The following is a 17203-nucleotide window of genomic DNA, read 5'->3' on the forward strand; positions in this document are numbered from 1 at the left end:
CGAATAATATGGGCACTGGGTGGCACGATTTTCCACTTCGCCAACTCATTTGGTCCAAGCGCGGGCTTGGCTGAGTGTGTGTGTGTATGCTGGTGTGCGCGACTTTTAGACGACAAAAAGCATACTACAAATGGAAGAAACACTGGAGCATGATGAATGTTGAACCGATGCCGAGGCTGCCCTTTTGTCTTCCAGTTTACACGCTCTAGCAGCACAGTGCACACACAAAGAAAGGATGGACGTCCTAGCAAAAGGAAAAAAATGCTTTTGTTTAAAAAACGGGAAGCAAACGGGAAGCGTCTTCTCTAAAACTAAACAAACACTCACAGTACACTTTCTCCTAACGACACCAACGGGCAGCGAGAAGGTGCTGCTGACGGTTCTGTCCACAGCTCGCGGGTGTATAATCCTGGCGCTGCAGTGTGTCGTTGGATATGAAATTCAGCCCAACGTAAGAATTTCATGGCACACTGAGCAATCTCTGTTTGCGAGTGTGAAAGATTGCGCTTCTTGCAGCGCGTGGTGGCTTCAAGAAAGTAGGAAAGATTCTCCCTCACTGTTACTGTCCCCGCGGAAACTGTCGCTAGTCACGCCAGCCAGTAACGCGGCGAAGTGAGTGTCCCCGTTTTGGCCCTATCGCTGCACTGATTCAACGCGCTATGTCTTCCGTCTTTACCGGCGCAAACCAGCAGCCGCCCCCGGGGAGGTGTTGTGAATGCGATTTTCGTTATCATTCCTACCCAATTTCCTTCCCACATTAATGCTGGGGCTGGTTGGAATTTGCTCGTTGTCGTAAGGCTCGCGCTTACTTTGTTGTGCTGTTCAAGTGGCGCACCACGAGCGCTTCGATAATCAGCAGTGTTGTCCCCCCGTTGTCTTGTGGTGCTCATCCGCCACTTTGATCCTGGTAATCCAGTAGAGGTCGTCTCATTTGCCTATCGGAAAGCTTGCCGTGGCTCGAGCTATGCAAAGACCGAGGTTTGCTTCTTGAGCAACATGTTGTGGTCGCATGGGCTCATTTCCATAGTCGTTGTCCTATGCCACTTGAACACGTTCGTCCTTTCGTGTGTTTGTGTGCTATCGTAGATCGTTTGAAGATCCAGAGCTCTGGGGAAAGAAAAGAGCATCAAGAACGGGATACGTTGAACGGGTACGATACTGTAGGAAGTGTGGACTTACCGGGGATCTGTGTGTGTGTGTGTGTACTCGGAGGGATATTTGGTGAAACATTGCTCCTCGCGCTGAAGTGTCCGTGTTCACTCTTGAAAGACTCCACAAGATCGACAACCATTAAAAGCAGCTGGCTACGAAGGAACCTGCAAAAGAGAGAAGAGGCAAAAGTGTAAACATGGATTAAGCCCGCTTCGCTACTACTACTGCTGCTATGTTTATCCACTCTTCACGGTGCAGATCTCCTCTCGTCCGTTTTCAAACAAAGCAGGCTTTGCTACACCATTGCTCGTGGTGCTGGTAAATATTGGCCCCGGAGACACAAGCACACACACCACGTCATCATTAGTGTCCCGAGGCGGCGCAGAACACTCGCTGCTGCTGGGTTTTGTGGCAGCATTCCTACCGGGGTGTGTTACGGTTGGTCAACCGGTAATCGATCCGGTGAACCACCCCGAAACCTGGTGCGCGCGTTTGCATACACACAGCTAACGTCATCGTTTTCACTTCTTTCACACAACGCTACAACACAGCGACCGCGTCGTCCTAGCAAAAACCTCGTAGGAAGGCTGCCCGTGAATGAAATAGTGATTATCCACGCGAGCGAGCGAGAGGGAAAGGAGTACCGGAAAAGCGAAGCATTCCCCCCCCCCCCTCGGAGCGGTCTAGGAAAAGCAATATGTTCGTGTGTGAGTGTGTGTGCTTTTGACAGGTGTGAGTTTTCAATTAGTGTCACCGCGCGTAAAACCCCTTTCCCCCCGTCGATGGCGGTACCTGAGGTCAACAATACACCATCGCGCTGACAACAACACGACCGCCGCTGGTGTTGGTGTGCGGTGAGGCGATCAAAGTGACCAGATCTGGTGGCGTCTCGAAGCGGCGCCATATTTAAGCCGATTAGTTTCCCCGGATGTCGGGGTTTTGCAGATTGTGTAGCACCCCGTGTGTTTGTGAGTGTTTAATCTGTGTGAAAATAGGGCCACGCAATTGAGCATTGCAAAACACACGGCAGGTTGGCGAAGGATAGTACCGACTTCTACATCTTCATTGCGGGTACGTCACACCGGCGGATGAAGAATTGGATTAGAAACGGCAACACCATCATCATCGCCATCCAAGCAGACAGTGGATTAGTTGCTGTTGCGAGCGTTACCAGTCGCAGAAGTAAAGTTCCACAGTTCCAGCAACACGGCTTTTAGTGGATCCGATATCTCGCGTGTGACAAGTGACGACAAATGTAGTGGCTGGTGGTGGCGTCCTTTCCGGCCCGCAGCAGTGAAAGCACAACGCGCTTCAGCGAGGTGTAGAATTTAAATATGGCCGCCGGTGCCGGTACTACTTTACCGCTACAACTGTGAGGTGTGTTGTACAGTTGTTTCGGGTGCGAAGGAGAACGACATCATCCACCACAGTGTTGGGGCAAAACTATCGCGTTCTTAAACGGCTGGTGCCCAACATCCGCCATACCGACGTCACAGCTGGGGCGTAATGAGGGTAAGTAGATTTGATGCATAATTACAGATAAACCTAGAGCGACCCTCTCTCCCTTTCTCTCTCTCTCTCTCTCTACACGCTTATCACACTGTCCTCGGAAGTTAGTGGTGGCCCTATTACTACCAAGTGCCACCGGTTGCTGGTGGTGTGGTACGTACGCGACAACTTATTACTTTATCACCACAAAAGACTCGCTACGTTGGACACCCGCGCCACCCTTGCCCAGTTCCCCGGACCGCGCGGTTGAGAGACAGCAAGCGCCACAGGGTGTGTGGGATATTAATGATCGCGTTTACTAGACGTTTCACTTGACGTCGGGAGGAGGCGTTGATGTTATTTGTACGAAGTCCTTTTTATGTGTGTGTGTGTGTGGGGAATTCATTGCAACACCCACCAACATGCTCTCTTTGGTGGTAGTATTTGGCTGGTGTGTTGGTGGTCAACGCAATTGTTGCTTTTACATTGGTGCTGACGGTTTGCTCGTACATTAGAGCCCGCAGCCAGTTGCTCCCCTGATGGACACAGACAGATAAGCAAGAACGAATGTACATTAGCCCGGGCGGGTGGTCTGGTCAGTGGTGTTGGTGGTGAAGGATAAGATTGCTTCCTTTTTTCTTCCCGCTCCAGAGAGGGTGGGAATGACAAATAGTAGATAATGGATGTGGTCGGAAAGAGTAGTTAGAGGGAACGACTGGTACAGTTATTGGGAACTTTGGTTAATGATGATATGACTGACTATGTCTTACTTCTTCTTCTTATGTCTTACTAAGGAGATCTTTGTTTTATAGGAGATATTTTTGTGTATTTGTGTGAAGAAATGAGGTTTTCAAGAAATCCTCACCTCAAGAAATCAGATTTTCTGCTTATTGTCATTTCCAAGAATTGGGTTTTCAAGTTATCTTCTTTCACATCTTGCTACACTTTTGACCGTCAATCAAAAACGGCTCCATATTGCTGCCGGCTATCGCACTTACACAGTGACCCTCTCGCAGCCCCCCTTTTGACTAATTCCCGAAAAGTGCTCCCGAGCCTCATAAAAGCCCTGTTGCTGAGATGTACCTAAATGTGAGGCTCTCGCTCAGGCATGTGGATAATCACTATTTACAAAACTTGGCTCATTGTTTCCCGGGCGTTGCGTTCCTCGTACGTACCCTGCAGCGCGCTCATTTCCCAAAAACCGAGCAAACCGCTCCTGGCCAAAGCGACTTCAACGACCGTAATGAATGTGATACGGACGGAAAGTTTCGACACTCAGGAAAATGCCCTATACTGCCTTACCGTGGGCATAACCGCTGAGCGGACGGGTTTTTTGTGCCCACTGCCCGCAGGTACCGTGTGTTCGGGGCAATTCTAGGGCATATAGCCCGTGACGTAGGGGCCCTGGTGCCGGTTAATTAAGCTCCACAAACATACATATAAAACAGACACTTGAGGGGCAAGAGTTTTGTTGGAAAAGACATCAACCCGTGAGCATCTTCAAGCAACCCACCGGTCCCACTAAGCACTTGTTGTGCTGTGGAGTGACATGAGCAGCAAAGCGGCATCGAGAGGTTAATGATGCTCAGGGAACACTCCCACACTGATGACCCCCTCGGAGCATTCAGGGCTTTAGAACCTCCATTACCGAGCGTAATGAAGAAAAATTAAATTTTACCAACTCTCTCCCCTCCACTTAAACGATAGCGCGGTCAAGATCGCTTTTCTGGTTAACTTGAAACCTTTTGCTTGCTTTCTTTCCTTTGCGTTGCGGAATTGTTAGAAATAACTTGCCTAGACAAAGTTGCCTGAAAAAAAATAGCTTGCCAGAATGTTCAACCGGAAGAGGTGGAAAGATACTCGGGCGGGCTACAAGAGGCACAATTCTTGAGCCGGCGTTGTTATTCCGGCTAGGCAAAACTTTTATGAATACTTAAAAACAATCAACAGATAATACTTTGGCCAGCTCCGCAGCGGAGCGGAAAATTCGGTTCGGTAAACATTGAAGCCGAGTTCCGGTGCGCAATACGCGTGTGTCCGGGAGTGGCGAAGGCGTCAGCCACCTCTGAAGAGATTCTCGGGTAGAGGAAGATGGCTAAAGGCAGCTTTAGTTGGGCTGGACACGTGCTGCAAAGGCCGTGTTTTGTGTATCTAATCCGGGCGGAATCCGGACCTTAATATTCTAGGTTCTTCGTCCATCCATTTGTGGAGGTTTTTATACTTCTTAGTATTGCTACAAGCTTTAGGCATTGTTTTGCTGTGTGTAGTCAGCTTTTCTCGTTGCTCTTGCAATCGTGCAGTTCGATAAAAAGAATAAACGGCATTTTTGTCTCACCTCAAATTTGGAGAATTTGCAACTGATGACATAAAAATTCCCTGCCACGCTTAAGTGCAAGCACTTGCAGGCATTCCGGTAAAGCCCCTTCGCCCTCCCTGCCTTCACTCGATCGAGCCGATGACAGGTCGGGACCGTGAAAGGCTTTTAATTTGCATCCATTCAAGGAATTAATTCGAAATTAACCGACAAACTTCATTAACCACTCATTAAATCTGAGCTATGCTAAGCAGCCTCCAAACTGCTGCCAAAACCGGCCACAGGCCGGGACTGGATCAAACTTTTCAGCGTTGACGGTGACGGAGACTGATTGACACGAACATTGAGTGGGGGAGGGGGGGAGACCTCATCATCCTGCCCTCCACTACACCTATTCACTCCCTTCGCTCTCAGCAAGCGTGGCGGAATTTTCTGACGCTCTGTTCGCACGAAAATAGCTTTTCGATGGAATGGACTTTTGAGCGTTTGGAATCAGCTCGCAATAGGAGGAAGGGACACCTTCTACCACTCTGTTCGGTGCTTCAGACTTAACAATTCGTAACAGTGCTCGGTATGTAATGAAATTCCTCGCTGGAATGGCGATTTCATACTCTCACCGGCCTCGTCCATCGACAGCTTCTACAAGCTTGTACTCCCTATTGGAGTGGAATATTTAACTACCCCGAAAAGAAGTGAAACGACATGTCCTCAAATTTCACCGCTCCGGTCCTCGGGAGATTAGGGTTTGGCTTTGGTCGAATGGGAAAATAATTGGAAATAATTTGTGCCACGATCCGTCCCCGGCTCGCAATGCAACTGACACCTGGTGCCGGTTTCGTGTTAAAATGCGAATTTTCAACCAATGTCGGTGCTGTTCAAGCGGAGGGAAGGAGGCGTTGGGGGGGGGGGGGGGGAGGCGAAATAGGTAAGAATTGGAAGAAATATATTCAAACATTATCCATCAGCTGGGATCTCCCGACGCAATAAAGTCTGTCGCGTTCGGGCGCTCGGAAGAACTGGGCAAGGAAAACAAGCGACGAACTGTCGTTAAAAAGTAATGGTGCTCTCGGTATAAACTTACAGTACAAATCGATAAAATGTTGCTGACCGTTTTGCTCGAAGCGCGAATCATGCCCCCCATCCCCCCCCCCCTGGTTGTGGTCCATTCCTCCCCTGCTCCTCTCCACAAGATGGATGACCGTGGGTTCGGGCTGGGTATTAAAATGAGATATTTTCATGGCTCAAGGGGGAGCAAACCCTTAATCGATGAAGCCTGGGTGGCGGAGCATGGGTATTTTTAAGGTCCCCATTCTGCACGGCAAGCTTTTTTTATGTTTGTTAATCAGATGGTTGCTGTTCTGTGTGAGTGTTGGTGTGAGTGTGACCGCGTTTAAAGAAGGTTAGAAACCCGCGGTAAATAATTTTCCCCTCTAAAGCCCTTGAGGGGTGCTTGTGTGTGTGTGCTTGTGGTGGTGAGGAGGTTGGGCATAAACATGAAACCGAAAAAATGAAAATTTGTGTTGCAGAAGTTTCATCGTCTCGCGTAAGAAAGCAAGGAAAAAAGATTGCTTCCCATTCTTGTAACGGAGCGCGCGTTGATGTGAGCCGCGCACAATCGATCGATTTGGGTGTTTCGGAGAGGTTTTTTTGTGATGGTGGTGGAAAAACATGATCGATTTTCTTCCCACAAAGGGAGGCGTGGGGGCTTCTAGTTCCCCTCCCCAGGCAGCCCCTTCGACAACATTGCTTGGAGATGATGGGAACAGATAGAGTTTGATTAACTTTTCCTTCATCTTCAGGGCTTTGTGGGGGGGGGGGGGGGCGTTTCTAGCAGGGAAGGGTGATGGTGGTGTGGTTTCCTTTCTTCAGCAGTATTGGATGAGTGTTGTGTGTGGCTCATTTTTTTTTGCTCACTCCTTACCGTACATTTTTCCCCTTCCAAAATAAAAGAAAAACAACCGGTTTGGCAGCAACCGGATGCTTTGGTTGAGGTTTGGTTTTGGCGTTTGGAAAGGTAAATTTGTTATTCAAATTTCAGCACACTTGGGTGTTTGTGTGTGGGTGTGGGTCCTTAGCATTCACGATTAGCAAAGCATTTGCGTGCAGGGTTAGCAGGGGGTACGGCACAGTAAAAGATCGTTTTGAGGTGCTAACGCAATGCTAAGAAAGAACGATACTAAAAAAACCCACTACACAACCACAGCCAGCTCGTCTCGCACTGAAGAAGTATAGGTGTAGCCGCAGAAAAGGGCGAAAAAAAATAAAAAAAAGCGAATTTTCCAAAGTTAATCGAAGCACTCGACTTTGCCTCCGATGGCTTTTGCGCGCGCGTGTGTGTGAGTAAAGTGTCGAGGTGAGCACCTTTTTTGTGTTTAGCCTCTTCTGGAGTCAGAGCAATTTAGCGCTACCTAACAAAAATGAGAGAAAAAGGGCGATACAAAGAGGGAGCGAGAGAGATAGAGCGAGAAAGGAACAGATCTTGAGCAGGGTACGGTTTGCGGGGCAACTCTGTTATGGTACTTTGTTTTTCTATATTGCAACCATTTGGGGTTAAATATTCATCCAATAGCGCTCGAGCGATGAAATTGTGCAGCAGAAAAATACATTAAAAATGCAGAACAACTTACTCCCCCTCCCCCCCCCCGCGGCCTTCCCCTTCCATTCTGCTCTCACTGGAGTTGGAGTGTATGAGATCCGGTTTCGAATTGGAAATTGCCGGGGCGGGGAGATTAATTTCCACCATAGAAATCATCCATATCATCCCGGAAGTGGCGAGTGGGAGGCTTGTGGCTTTGTAGCAATCGGATTAATATTCATGGGACATGGGCTTTCTTTTGTTTTGAGCGAAAGGTATCATTCGATCGGGCCGGATTCCATGCGACCCCGGTTGGGTGTAAATTATCGATTTTGGGCTTACCCTCAACCTCACCAATGGAGATGAGCTGTTTTGTGTATCACAACGGGTTGTGTGGGATGCTTTTAATTTAAATTGCCAATCCTCGTTTGAACAGATTTAAAAATTAGCTTGGCTAATGTATTATCCGGTATTTATATTTAATTAACGGTAGCGTCCCATTGCCGGTTGGCAAATTTGGTTTAGCCGATCATCACATATTTCTGATTGCTGGATTGCAGAATAGTGTTACACTTGAGGTGGTTGTAGAAAAACATAAAAAATACAATAAAAGTGCTTAATTTGAAATATCGGCTAGATGATTCTTGTCAAGCGTCTAAATCACGGACGTTATGTCTTGTTCAAACCTAGTTTATTCTGCTCTTTTAAGTAAAGGACCTTTTTAAATTTGCAAGTATGTAAACAATAAACAAGAAGTAACTAAATATCTTGAAATCACCATCTTTGAATATAATTTACACCCTCTTTTGTGCTCAAGATCGAATCACACTCTATCGAACTGATAATCGTGGGTACAAGAAACCTTTCCAAAGGTAGAAATGGTGAAAAAGGATAATTATCAAATTCATTCACATTAATCAGCAAACGTGTGCTGTGTTACCTTATTATCCATCCTTTCTTTAACTTTACTAACCACCAACATTTACTTCCTTAAAACAATGAATGAAACCACCAACGTCCCACACAGTGAGGGAGCAATTTCCAGCGGAAGCAAAACTGTACAACAAAGAAATACTGGAAAAAAGGATAAAATGGTAGCCATAAAAGTCCATCCATTGGAAAAGGGGCAATAATTTTGGAAAAGCAATAATAAAAAAGCACAGGGACAAAGCAAGGGAAAGGACTGACGAAAGGGACTGTACAATGAAAAGTGTAAACTTTAGAGCTACAGGGGGGAAAAAGAAGGAACACCCACCACCGGTGCAGACGAAAAAGTTACCGTTGATGAGGAAATCAGTTTATACCACCCGTGGGAAATGGTGCCGTGCAACGGTGACGTAGCAGCAGCAGCAGCAGCGCGCGGTACAAATCGAACGATGACGTACGAAGGGCAACACCGTCGGTGAGATACGAATGTGTACCCAAAGCCAATCAAACAAGTGAACCCCATCCGTGCCACTTTGGACCTTCTTTTTGCCCCAAGCCCAGTGTCCCAGTGTGGTCGGGGGCATATATACGATTTCGAACCTGCAAAGCACCAGCAAGACTGCCACGCGAAGGGCAGCCTGGTGACGCCGCCTTTTTTTTTACGACCGTACCGACTTTACGAGCACCTTGTGGTGAGCGTCTTTTTTTGCTTCTCCACTTTTTAGTTGATTCTGAGGTGTTTTTTTCTCTCTTCAAAAAGCACGTTCGCCCGCGTTTTGCCCGTTTAAGGTAGCGCGCTTTTCCGTTCACCTTAAAATCGGAGCAGTTTTCCCCCGCGCGCAACCAGTGTGTTGGAGGCTATTTCCGGCTTTGCTCCTGGGAATTGGCCGGTACGGCCGGTTGGATGGTTGTTGCTGTACTTGTCCGTGCCGCTGAAAGGACGGGCTTTAAGCGTGAAGAAGTGTTCCCGACCAGAGGTTTTAACGGGAAGCAAGCAACCCACAGAAAGCGGCGCTAATCCGTCCATTTCCGTTTTGCACTCAGCACTTGCACAGGCGGCACAATTTGCTGGCTGTCCAGCGGGCTGTTGTTCGGCGGTAGGATAAGGACGTTTATGTTGCTCGTTTGTATGGGGTGTGGTGGTGTGCCATGTGTTTTTTTTTTGTAGTTGTTGCTATTGCCACTTCTTGCTTTTAAGAGAATTTCAAAATCGCGCGTCTTAACGTGTCCCAGGCCCCAGTGGATGGGAGGTGGAGCTCGTTGCCGTTGTGCACTGTGAAGCAGTGATTTCCCATGGTCAAATTGTGTTGGGTGAAGTTTTTCTTGCTTTTCCGGCGAATAGTTTACTGCTGGAAAGAAGGTGTGTGTGTGTGTGTTGTTGCTACTTGTTTGCTTGCTTTTTTTTGGGTTCATTTTCTTCCTTTCATAAGGCGCCAGTCACTATTAGCGAACGAAGGTGTTTTTCAATCACCGTCTTCGGTCGGGTGTGCTGCGGAAATGGTGTAAAGTTTGGGTTAAAATTCGCTTACCGTTTTGCCAGGGGGCAGCGTGCTGCGACAGCTTATGGCTTTATTAAGTTTGGTGTGCAGCAGTGTTGTTAGGGGGAGGGGATTGACTGAGTGATTGAACCCGCGGTCTCTCTTTCTCTCTGTACATGCATTGCCAGTGCTGAACGGCGGTGGTACACTTCAACGAGGTGCTAAAACGTCATAAAAACTCATGCAAGCAATTTCAAGCCTCCCGGGGTCATTACTATTTTGTTTGGCAATAAAGCGTTGGCAAATGGGAGGTGTTCGGCCCTTACGAACACCATTTTAAGAGTGGAAATTTGAAGGAGTTATTTTTAAGTGTGATAAGTAGACGTTCACATTACGGAGCTTTATGGTTTTCTTTTTTTTTGTTGGTTTGTGGGCATACAGTTTTGCTTTTTTATTTCAATTTCAAGCCTCATTTAAGGTGCCTGATCCTAAAAATAGACGTATAGTAGTTTGTACGAGTGTTGCTGCATACATTTAGGCGCTAAGTGTTTGTCTTATGCTTTGTTGCATACATTTAGGCGCCCGGTGTTTACTATAAGTAGCTTAAATGCGATAAACAAATATTTCTCTTGTTTAGATTCAAAGCTATTGTTCATTTATCAATTATGCTTATGTTAATCTTTTAAAATGAAATACTAACAATGTGCAATTGAAGCTTGATAACACCATTCACAGCTAATTGCAGGTATTTGGTTCTTCGAACCAGAACAAAGCTTACTAGTTCTACCCAATTATGAAGAAAAACTGGTTGACTGGCCTTTTTTAGGCACGCTCGCTTCCAAAACTTCCTCCATAAAGCAGACCAAACACTAGGGACAGTTAAACACCTTTACTACAGGTATTGTAATTGTCTCATTTGATAATAGCGCGATCGCGGTTTCACGCCTACATGACGAGCAAAGAACTGTTGAAAAGACTGTCTGCTTTACCATTTTTACACCACTATCCGGTGGGAACGGTTTGTTCCGCTGGGGAAGCTTTCTCTCTCCTTCTATGGCGTGCACTTTGTTCGAAGCTCACGGGCTAACAATCATGAATAAAGAAGGAAGGCTGGTTCCAGGCACTCACACAGCGCCAGGCAGGAAATTGAGCAGTGTTCAAAAGTTTATTATCTCCGGGGAAAATGCGTGTTTTCAAATCCGCCGCCCATCATTGAGGTGAAGCTTACGGTTTTGTGTTGCCCTTTTCTTTGCCTGTGTTTTTGTTCGTATTATTTACCAGCTTTAGTTGCAAAAATCGCTCCATTCGTGCTCGTGTGTGTGTGTGGGAGGTGAGAGCCACCGTGTGCAGCCACCAAAGGGAATTCCATCCCAATCGAGCGCCCCGCGTGCAGGATCAGAGCGAATCGATGAAAGCTTACCTTTTTTGTACAATTTCATCTCGCCTTTTTGTGTTATTCACTTAGAAAAAAAAATAGAAGAATATTGTATGTGTGGGGAGAGAGAAGGCTGAACGGAGGGCACGAAACTGGTGTATGGCCTTTTGACTATCGCCATGTGTGCCAGGCGTAAGATTTTTACCGGAGGGAGGCAAAGCCAAAAAACCTTCACCACCGTCGTCGTCGTCGTTGTTGTCGTGGTTTGTACAAAGCAGGGGGAATTGCCATCGTTGAACGGGGTTAAAAACAATCGAGCCAAGTGGGACTGATTCTACAGTACCTTTTTTGTTGCTTTAAGTGGTGAAAAGTCGACAAAAGCTTAAAGCAGGCAGAGAGGAACGAGCATGCGAAGGAAGCTGATCCAGAAAAATAAAAACAAATAATTGCAATAAAGCCGATAATTTACGGGGAAAATTAAAGAAAATTACTTTCGGGTACGGTGAGCAAAATTGGATTACGCCGTGAGGTGTGTGGCGGGTTTGCGTGATAATACAGCAGGCGTGAAGCGTTGAGCAAAGGAGGGTCGACTTTGGCGGCACAGTACAGAAGCTACAGGCCTGGGAGTGCCGTGCGCTCATGAGTGAGCCCTTAAAAACATGTTTAACAACGATATCAGTAAGCGGTTGGCGGAAGTACTGCCAGAATGGTCTGACTTCCGGTCGTACCTTTTGCTGCGGAACGTGTACGAGAGTGTAAATGTTACACTGGTGACAATGAAGTTGTTAAAACTGATACCTTACGCTTGGTAAGGAGGAAGCAGTTGAAGTTTATTAAAGGCGAAGCGGCAAAATGGTATTAACTTGCTTCTTCTTTTTTGTGGTTCCTTTGTAAATAATGATTTTTGTTACTTACAATACTTTGAAAGTAGAATCTGGTGTTCACCTTTAAAAAGGAAATTTGCACAAAAATATGACAATCTGTGCCTTCATTCATCCCTCGCAGCATTCAAGTGTTATGTGATGAAGTTCATTCGACTGACGTTTCGTCTACCGATCTAGTCCATCCACTTTAATGTTAGGAACCTTTGATGCACTGTGGATTATGTGTCGTAAAATCTTTTATTCCATTGTTTCCCCATCTGTCTCTCATTCTTGCTCCTGCTACACAACAGAAAAGAGAGAAAATTGAAAAATTTATAACCTTTCCCGGTTGTTAAAACGCAAACCACGGAATCTTCCCAGCATCATCGGGCAGGAGAATGTTGTGAAAATTCCAGCTTTTGAGCTTACAATGGCTCCCTTTTTTGATAGCTATCGTTTTTGGCGTTTTGGTACGTTTGAATGATGAGCATAAAGAGTGTGTGTTTGTGCGAGAGTGCTTCAAAAGAAAATGATTGAAAATATCACAGGGAATTGTTATTAAATTGAAGTGTTTTCATTACTGTGAGGTATATTTTGGGAGTGGCATATTCAGCTGGTGTTTTACAATGTTTGAACCCTTAACTGTATTAAAAACACCAAATATCTGGGTAATTTTGGCGTACTATACTATACTATAGCTTTAAAGGGCAACAACTGCTAATCCCTTCAAACGCTTCGATCCAAACCTTTTCGAAGGGTGTTGTAACAGACTGCAACAAAAAAAAACAGCAAACAAGAGCCAAAGTATAGGTGTACCGATAAATAACGTACCCTAATCACGGTAATGGCACTAATAATGGTGGCACCACATGGAAAACTTTTTGTGGTAAAATTACTGCACACCGCTGCGGAGAAAGAGAGCGTTAAAACTTCTAAAGCACCCCGTTCCGCACAAACTTTGGCCGAAGCCCGAAAAATATTGAAATTTTACGATACCACTAATTGTGCAGCATCAAAAAACAATCGTGTACCCCAGCTGTGTAGGAAAGGAGAGGGAGCATGGTATATAATGGTACGATAAAGTGGCAAATTCTTATGAATTGTTTACATTTTAGTTACACGAATGCTGAAGCTGTACTTTGTTTACTGCTTGGTAATGGTGAGAAATGGTTTACAAGCGGAATTTTTTCGTTTCTGCTGAGCAAATGTTTGTTGTTTTTTTCAGTTCAAAAAACTGTTTTAATTGCTTGAGGAAGTTTGGCACCATATTGCGAAATTAAATGATGAATCATTGCTACACACCACAATTATATAGCAATGTTTTATTAATTCTTCTTTTTACTTTTTCACTATTTTTTGCTGTAAAACATACAAATGAAAAGTGATTGATTGGTTAAAAAGATGGGTTTCAAAAAAGACTCGGCCAATAAAGTCAATGAAGAGACAGTAAAAAGAGGAGGAAATCAATTTAATTCTTGAAAGACAACAGCCTGTATCTGTATTACTCTGATGCTACTTAATTTATGCAATTTTGCCATTTTAATTTCGCAAATTTATTAAAAAACATCTATTGAATTATTCCGCCGAGCAGCTAGAATAACAACATAATAAGACAATTATGTCTATAAACGCTTAGCATGAGCTCAGAAACAAGCAAGCAGGTGGGCAGATACACTAAGCAACGAAGCAAATAAATGAACATCACGCAAACAACCACCAAGTGCAGTGCCAATGGAAACTATGGAATGAAAATGATTGCTTGTAGAGCAAAAAAAGAAATAAAAACAGGAGAAACACAGGAGAAAAAAAACCCATTAACAACAACAAAACAAACACGCACACGAAACGTTAAATGAAATTAAACAACACACAAAGAGAACGTGTACCGTTCTAGCGCGCGCCATCTGTGGGCATTTATTGATAACCGTCCAAAGCAACCTAGTAGTCCCGTTTCGCTCTCCCCTCACCCCTTTGTGTTGGCCTGTTGAGCGGCGTGTTTTGAAGTGAAGTATAAAGCAAGCTTTCCCTCGGTGACTCTGTGGTCTGCCGCACTTGGAAGGTAGCAAAAGCAGAGCTAACGCAGCAGAAGAACGAAAGGAAGTTTCGGGTGTGCTTGTTCTTTTTTCATTTTATTTTACACCAAAACACTTGTGTGTTTGGCGGTCCGATGGACCCTGCGGAAAGCTTCGGATCGAGCCCTTTTCGGCGTGTTTTTTTTTTGGCGAGGGACCATGGATGGGCAAAACATTCTTTTTCACCTCTTGTGCCCGTACGCGAAAGAAAGCTGGTGTCGTAGAACTTTCACCTCGCGCTCGCGCGGCATGCCGAGCGTGTTCGGTGGACCCGAGCAAAAGTGCCAGTGTTCGGGTCTTTCGCGCGCGGGCTGTGTTGCTGCAGAAGGTCTCAATCGATCGTACCAGTGCGCATGGTTCGCGGTTCCACGGGTCTCTCACTCTCTCACAAGGGGGAGGGGACGGTCAACAGCTGCTTTGGTGGTAGTGGTCTGGCGTTATGGATTGTAATGCGTGTCTCTTCAGTGTAGTTTTTTTTTTGCTTGATCCGCTCAATATTATTATGAGCTTGAAAAAAAGAAGTACGTGTGTTTGTGTGTGTGTTTACTTCTTTTTTTCAGTTACTGCTGACTACGCTCCCGGGGATGAAAGACCTTCGGGTGTGAACAACCATTCTACACACGGTGGCGTCTGTGACGCACAGCGCGTTACTGCGCCATCGAATTGATTTGTTTTTATTTTATTCCCTAACCCCCCCCCCCCCCACGCAGTATGGGCTTGGGCCAGTAATTTCCCTTACCTTTGCATGCGTAACGAACGGTATGGAAAAAGCGGTGGGAAGAAAAGAAAAGCGATGTTTCGATTTTCCATCGCCCCTCACACAGCGCGTTTGTTGAGCTCGAGCGCGCCCCCGGTTCGGGCTGATTGCGCGACCGCAACGTGGCTGCAATGGAATGGCGTATTTGTAACGATACCATAACGACTTGAGCTCGCTGCCGCTAACCTTTATAGCTCCTCGTCCTTCTCGTCTTTTTTGACGCCCGGAACGGGTTAGAAAAGGGGGCAATAGCGAACAGGGACGCGGACAGTACGCGGGGACCACTTGTTGTAGTATTTGCATATGGCTGCGGTGTTTGAAGCTCGTTGGGTCGTGGTGTGAGTGAGTCAGTCGATGGTCATATCACCTGTTTTTTTTTTTCTTCTTCTACCTCAAACTACAACCCTACAGCAGAAGGTACCTCGCAGCAGGCAAGTAGCGTGTGTGTGTGTGTGTGTGTTTGTGTGGGATAAGCTTTTTCCCTGTTGCCGAGTAAAACCTGCTGCACGATGTGCTGCACAAAGAATGATAACGTTATTGCGGGTGTGTGTGCTTGTGTGTACGTTCATTTTGTGTCTATGTGTGCAAGGAAGGACGCTAAGGAGCCCCAGAATATGTGAGCACGAGCATCTGCGTGCAGTACGACCGCCGCCGCAGTTTGGAGTGGGTGACAGTCGATATTAACCAGCACACACTAACGAGCATCGCTGATGCAGCTGCACGGAAAACTGCAGTTTTCCCGCTCCCTATTCTGGTGTAGTCAAATCATGCACACGTACACAAATGGACACCTGCCGCACCAGGGGTAATTATATGTGTGTGTGTGTTTTTTTCTTTTTCGTGCGGTCCTTCCTTCCTGTGTATGCCACGTACGTACAGACACCCTTTTATCTGCCAGTGCCATCAGGAATCCTTTATTGCAGTGCTATTGCTTTGTCTTTTGTATTGCCGTTTGTGTGTATGTGTGTGTGTGTGTGTGCGTGCGTGTGGGAACGACGCAAGGTTGCTGCACCAGCACAGGATGCAAGCTGCACTTTGGTAGTTCAAATTGAAACGGGAATAAAGACACGTTTGGGTTGATCTATATTGCCTGGTGGGTGGAATTGGCTGTGGAAAAGGTTGAAGTTTGTATGCTTAGATAGCTGTAGGTAAAATAGGGTTTGAATTAATTCCTGAATGCAAAGCAAACAAATGAGCGTAATTGGCATTTATCCCATATACGCTGTGTTGAAAGGTTTTTTTTTGTTGGAAGCGCCTAAATGTATGTGCAGTTTTTTTGTTTTTTTGTGAATGTAGCTCATGGCATAGTTCAATTTTTGAATATATTAATACAAAAGTGTTTAATACAAGCTATCAAAACAAACTACTATACGCATCAAAGTTTTATTTAAGATAAAACTGTGAAAAGTAGATTTTGCATACATTTAGGAGCAAAAAAATCACGTCTGATGGTTGATATGCCATTTTTATTCGTAGTCTTTTACTGCAATGTTCTAATGCTACAGAATAGATACAAGATACAGAATATATTCTATCTTAATCATCTGTATTGTATTGAAAGATTGGAAAACAATTTGGAACAATGAAAACCACAATGTGGCTCAAAGTTTCCTATTAATACAGTTCTATTTGGCACGGTAAAAAGCTCGATCGATTAGCAAGCAAGTAGATCCATTTCAGCAGAAGAATCGCGCACCCAGTATAGCTTCGACAAGCTCGACAACTCCACCACACAAACCACATCCGGGCTGTGCATTAATGTTGATGAACAGGCTTACCGCTCCTCCCACACGGCCACACATTGTACTGTGTGTGTGTGTGTGTATTTATCGAACGCGAACCTCTAAGCTGTATCCTGCATATTTTGATCCTGAATATTTTATTCCACCTCCCCTTCCACAACTAACCCTGGCACAAATAGTTTTGTTGCTCTCCGGTAGGTACTTCGCCAACCACCATACTCCATAATATGCAGCAAAAATCCGGCTCTATACGGGCTTTAAAATTTAATCTCTTTCCCCTGTACGCGTACAGAACGCGATCACCACAGACAGTCGACAGTCTGCCAGCTGCTGCTGCTGCTGCTGCTGCTTCTGCTCAAGGCTGCTATGTTTGTGGGCCGGTAGATGGAGGTTCGCACCGCATCATCTGTTCCTGTGTGTATTTATATACAGATCCACACACATACACACATGTTCGTGG

The 17203-nt window shown here is 45.7% G+C and overlaps 2 protein-coding genes across 7 annotated transcripts in view; one reads left to right on the top strand and one right to left on the bottom strand.

Moving 5' to 3' along the window:
• The window catches only part of LOC120947909 (probable beta-hexosaminidase fdl), a 359113-nt gene that overhangs the window by 58307 nt on the left and 283603 nt on the right, over positions 1-17203 (bottom strand). The gene's annotated exons all lie outside the window — the stretch shown is intronic.
• The window catches only part of LOC120952673 (sodium channel protein 60E), a 116774-nt gene continuing 101274 nt past the window's right edge, over positions 1704-17203 (top strand). For all 5 annotated transcript variants that reach the window (XM_040372125.2, XM_040372127.2, XM_040372126.2 and 2 more), the window contains exon 1: positions 1704-2664. The gene's annotated coding sequence lies outside the window, so the exon portion shown is untranslated. The remainder of the gene's footprint in view (positions 2665-17203) is intronic.

Source organism: Anopheles coluzzii, chromosome 2, assembly GCF_943734685.1.
Source record: "Anopheles coluzzii chromosome 2, AcolN3, whole genome shotgun sequence".
Taxonomy (NCBI): Eukaryota; Metazoa; Arthropoda; class Insecta; order Diptera; family Culicidae; genus Anopheles; species Anopheles coluzzii.